The 5,773-nt window shown below is 44.4% G+C and overlaps 1 long non-coding RNA gene across 1 annotated transcript; it reads left to right on the forward strand.

Annotated features, from left to right (window-relative positions):
• Positions 1–1,282: 1,282 nt before the first annotated feature.
• LOC140699865 (uncharacterized) lies at positions 1,283–5,199 on the forward strand. Its single transcript, XR_012078122.1, has 3 exons — positions 1,283–1,455; positions 3,187–3,328; positions 5,060–5,199. It is a non-coding gene; the product is annotated as an uncharacterized lncRNA (long non-coding RNA).
• The last annotated feature ends 574 nt before the right edge of the window (positions 5,200–5,773 follow it).

Here is a 5,773-nt window from a genome sequence, read left to right on the forward strand (position 1 = left end):
CACACCTGCCACAGACTCAGGTGCTCCTGGGCACCCCGTCTGGACTCAGTCTCTGTGCTGAGCTAAGAGGTGTCCTCATGGGGCCTTGGGGACACAGCCCAGCCCCCTCTGGGGATGGGGAGCAGATGGAGGGGAAGAATGCACTGTACCTGGACCCAGAGCAATGGCCAGAGAAAGAAAAAATCAAGGCGCCCTATAAAAGCAGGCACCTCTCCCTCTGCAGATCCGCTCTGCACCTCCCCTTGATTGTGATGTCAGCATGAGGGCCAGCAGACAAACCCTCGCGTGGGCTCAGAAAAAATGCCAGGGTCCCTGAGTTGATGAGGACGGTCTGAAGTGAAGGGAGGGGATGACGAGCGAAGGTGAAGGGAGAATACCAAGTGACCTGGGGGTAAACGACTTCGCTGTAGGGCCGTGATCCCCAGAGTGTGGTCTCAGACAAGCAGCAGCAGCACCTGGAAATGTGTTAGAAATGTCAGTTCTCAACCCCACCTTGACCTGCCACGTTGGAGCTGGAGGATGCCGCCCACCGTGTTTTTAACCTGCCCTTCAGCTCAAGTCTGAGCGTGAACCTGGGTTCTCAGCCTTGGCTCAACGTTGAAATCACCTGGGAAGTTTGAAAACCAAACACAGTGATGCTCAGGTCTCATGCCAGATAGTCTGATTTGATGGGCCTGGGGTGCACCCTGGGCGTCAGAATTTCAAGCCTGGCTATGTGCCAGGTACCTGGGGAGCTTCTAAAGCACCCATTGCTGAGCCTCCCCCTGGACGTAAGGAATCAGACTCTCCAGGGTGGACTGAACATTCCTATTTCTAACAAGTGCCTTCTACCCATGTGACTCCAATGTCTTCATTGGTCTTGGGAAGCATTATTTTGGGGATTTGCCCAAAAGATTGGTTCTTCCGGGCTTTGCCAAACAGATCTAAACTTCTAACATAGCCCTGGACCCCATTCAACGTAACAAGCCGTTTGTCAGTCATCACATGACATCTTGAGTGACTACTGTGCCCCATGTACTGATCTCTAAAACGTACAAAAATAAGCAGTAAGAAAGTGCACATTGGCCATATTTTAAAATGGGAGAGCATGAGGTTGGGGGAAGAAAAGAGTAGAAAGGAGAATGGATAAGGAAGAATTAAAGAGGTGATTTTTTTTTTAATACAATGGGGGAAATGAAATAAGGTGAGTCAATAAAGAATCTCTTTGGAAATACCCAGGAAGGCTTGCCCACAAGAATAATAAGTATGCTTCCCTTCCCACGCCACCCCTGGCCCATTTACTCCTGGGGGGGTTAAACAAACAATTTGTTTTGTCTTCTGAAAGGGGGTGTAGAAATCATCACCAAGGGAAAAAGTGAAATAGCAGTACGCCAGCTGAGACGCTTCCAGTAAAGATAAAGGCCAAAGCAGAGAGGAGACAAGGATGTGGATGAGTGTGATGACTGAGTTTAACCTGTAAGTTACCTGCCAAGCCCAGCCGCGGGGGCAGGAGGGTGAGGCCCGAGGAGCCAGCAGGGAGGGCAGGGAAGGTCTGGCTCCTTGAACCACAGATAAAGCCAACAGCTCTGGAAGCATTGTTCTGGATGGAGTCCTGGGTGAGCACCAGTTTAATAAATAGGAGTATTGTAATTCCTTGTTTACCTGTCACTCTTCTCTGCTAGACCGTGGGCTCCTGAAGGGCTGGGACTGCTGTCACCTAGCCCCTGGCTCCCAGCATCTGGCCCAGATCAGCTGGCAGGAACTACCTCGCCAGTGGCTCTAGAAGACATTTTCTGAGGCCCTGTGTAAATAGCCTAGTCTTTAGAAGGGACTGAGAAAGTTACATAAAATGCTGGCTAAGTTAACACATGCCGGATGGCAGAGGGGGAACAGGGAAGTTCCATTCTCTGAAAAGCCTCTCACCGCACTATAAGCTGTGTAGTCAGCTGAGTGGCATCCTTCAAAAATGCACGGCCACCAGGATCCTCAGAATGGGAACTTATTTGACAATAGGGTCTTGGAAGATGAAAACATGTAAGGCTAGAGATAAGATCTTATTGGATTCGAGTATATTACAACCCAATGAAGGTATCCTTATAAAAGAAAAGTTTCTTTAAAAACTAAAAATAAAACTACTATATGACCCACCAATTCCACTCCTGGGTATATATGTGAAATAAAAAAAAAAAAAAACCACTAATTTGAAGAGATGCATGCACCCCAATGTTCATAGTGACAATAGCCAAGATATGGAAGCAACCTAAGTGTCCATCACCAGATGAATAGATAAAGATGTGGTGTGTGTGTATATATACATATACATACACACACACAATGGAATACTACCCAGCCATTAAAACAATGAAATTTTTACCATTTGCAGCAACATGGATGGACCTGAAGGGCATTATGCTAACTGGAATAAGTCAGATAGAGAAAGACAAATACTGTGTGATATCACTTATATGTGGAATCTAAAGAGTACAACAATCTCATCAGTGTAACAACAAAGAAGCAGACCCACAGACAGAGAGAACAAACTAGTGGTTACCAGTTGAGGGGGAGCTGGCAATACAGGGATGGCAGAGTGGGAGGTACAAACTAATGGGTGTAAGACAGGCTTAAGGATGTATTGTACAACATGGGGAATATAGCCAATATTTTGTAATAAGTGTAAATAGAAAGTAACTTATAAAGTTGTAATAAAAACTTAAAAAATTTTTTTCTGTTAACTTGCTTTTTTTAAACATTTTTTATTGATTTATAATCATTTTACAATGTTGTGTCAAATTCCAGTGTAGAGCACAATTTTTCAGTTATACATGAATATATATATATTCATTGTCACATTTTTTTCTCTGTGAGCTACCATAAGATCTTGTGTATATTTCCCTGTGCTATACAGTATAATCTTGTTTATCTATTCTACAATTTTGAAATCCCGTCTATCCCTTCCCACCCTCCGCCCCCTTGGCAACCACAAGTTTGTATTCTATGTCTATAAGTCTGTTTCTGTTTTTATGCTTTGTTTGTTTTTGTTTTTGTTTAGATTCCACATATGAACGATCTCATATGGTATTTTTCTTTCTTTCTGGCTTATTTCACTTAGAATGACATTCTCCAGGAGCATCCATGTTGCTGCAAATGGCGTTATGTTTTCAGTTTTTATGACTGAGCAGTATTCAATACCACATCTTCTTTATCTAGTCATCCGTTGATGGACATTTAGGCTGTCTCCATGTCTTGGCTATTGTAAATAGTGCTGCTATGAACATTGGGGTGCAGGTGTCATCCTGAAGTAGGGTTCCTTCTGGATATAAGCCCAGGAGCGGGATTCCTAGGTCATACGGTAAGTCTATTCCTAGTCTTAATCTCCAGAATATATAAGCAGCTCATACAACTTAATAAGAAACAACCAAACAACACAATCCAAAAATGGGCAAAAGACCTAAACAAGCAATTCTCCAAGGAAGACATACAAATGATCAATAGGCACATGAAAAAATGCTCAATATCACTAATTATCAGAGAAATGCAAATCAAAACTACAATGAGGTATCACCTCACACCAGTCAGAATGGCCATCATTCAAAAGTCCACAAATGACAAATGCTGGAGAGGCTGTGGAGAAAAGGGAACCCTCCTACACTGCTGGTGGGACTGCAGTTTGGTACAGCCACTCTGGAAAACAGTATGGAGATTCCTCAAAAAAAAATTTTTTTAATGGAGAGTATCTTGAAAAAGAGAGAGAAAGGACAGCCAGAGACAGAGAGGAGGTGGCCACATGAAGACAGAAGCAGAGATTGGAGTGAATGTGTCACGAGCCACGGAACACCCAGAGCCATCAGAAGCTAAAAGAGGCAGAGGAGGATCCTCCTCTAGAAACTTCTGAGGAAGCAGGACCCTGGTGACACCTTGATTTCAGGCTTATGGCTTCCAGAACTGGGACAGAATACATTTCTGTTGTTTGAAGGCACCAAGCTGGTAGCAATTCGTTGCCCTGGGAAACTCATGCAAGCTGTACCTGCACGTGGAGTTTAGTGCTTCCAATCAGCCTGAGAGGTGGAGGGTGCTACCCCCGCTTCACAGGTGGGCAAAGGAGGATGGCGAGTAGTGAGTGTCACTCAAGTCGACCTGGCAGGAGACAGGAATCAAAGAGTGGTGGCTTTCCTGCCCAGTCAAAAACAATTCCAAACAAGGGGAAAAGGAACACCATGATGCAGCCAGGAGGGTGGATGGAACACAGCCTAGAGAGGGGAGCTTCTGAGACACCCGTCTGAAACACGCATCACTGACAGTTATCAACCAGGCAGCGCCGGCAGCCACGCTTCTCAGGGCAACGCTGGCCAAGACATTTCTGCGGGGCCGCAGTGTTTATAAGGGAAAGCCTCACCTTTTCAACTACAAAGACCTAGAGAGACAGAACACGTAATCAAAAGGAGCACATGAAAGGGAGAGACACATATGCTAACCATAACGTGCTATTTCTACTTAGAGCAGAAGAAATAGTCTACATTTTTCAGAGTAAATGCCTCATGATTCTGTTTCAAGATGATAGTAAAAAGCTACTTTCCTCTGACACAGGCATGTTAAGATCTTAAGAAGGCAAGAACATAATAAGGGAGAAATTTAAAAAAAAAAAAAACGCTTTTCTTCATTCTCAGTCTTCTTGGCACTTCCTTTGAAGAGTATTTAAAGTGGCTGGAGCCCTGGAAAATATGGGCTTCCATATTCGGAATTCCTCTTTTTCTTTTACACAATAGAAAATGCTGAAAACTGTAAGTGACATCCTGCTTGCCCCTGAGGTTGTCATTAAAGATTTTTAAGCTCCTGAAATATAATGGATGGAAAAGACAAAATAAACCCAGTGTCAAAGAACAGGCTTCCCTGTCTCACAATAGGGACATGAAATCAGAGAATCTCCCGTCTAGCATTCAGGGTACTGGGGTGATGGAGCACAGAACTGGTTACTTTAAACGCTAGCTCACTGACATAGGCAACCGGGAAAGACTTTTGTTTTTAAATATCTATTTAAATCACAACTTTGCATATTCTGAGCATTTCTTTCTCCTCATCTCAGGTTTTATGCCATCTCCCATGTTCTTCACGGAACTTTCCTTGGATGGAGGACCATCACAGAAGAAGAGAAAGAACAGGGGTTCGGGGAAAGGGTTGCCAGATTTAGATTGTTACTTAAATTTGAATTTCATGTAAACAACAGAGAGTTTTAAGTAAAAGTTCATACAAAATAATGCACGGGACAGACTTATACTTTAACAGATTATTTCTTGTGTGTCTAAAATTCACATTTAACTGGGCAGACTCCATTTTTATTTGCTAAATCTGACAGTCCTAGTCGGGGATGGGCCAGACCTGGTTTTGCCTGCAGTTCTGCTGCTAATTAACTATGCAAACTCGGGAGGTTAGCTCACTTCTGGGGGGTCTGTCTCCTTTGCTGTGTAATGTGGATAACGCCTCACCACCTCCAGGGTAACACCCCAATCGTCAAACAGGGCTACCAGGGTCCCCATAATAATTCCTTCCAGCTGCATCTCTTACCACCCGCACTTTATGGGATGGCAATTACAAGATGCTTACAGAGCTCAGATATCATGCTTCTCTTCTCATGTTCTTGTTGATGGAGTTACATTTGCCTGGAACAGTTTCCCTGCCCCAGTGCGTGCACACACACGCACGCACGCACGCACGCCCCTACATTCCCGCCCTTTGCTGGGCTAACCCTTTAAGACTGGGCTCCAGCATCAGTTCCTCCAGGGAGCCTCCTCAACTTCAC

This window comes from Vicugna pacos, chromosome 11, assembly GCF_048564905.1.
Source record: "Vicugna pacos chromosome 11, VicPac4, whole genome shotgun sequence".
In the NCBI taxonomy this organism is placed as follows: domain Eukaryota; kingdom Metazoa; phylum Chordata; class Mammalia; order Artiodactyla; family Camelidae; genus Vicugna; species Vicugna pacos.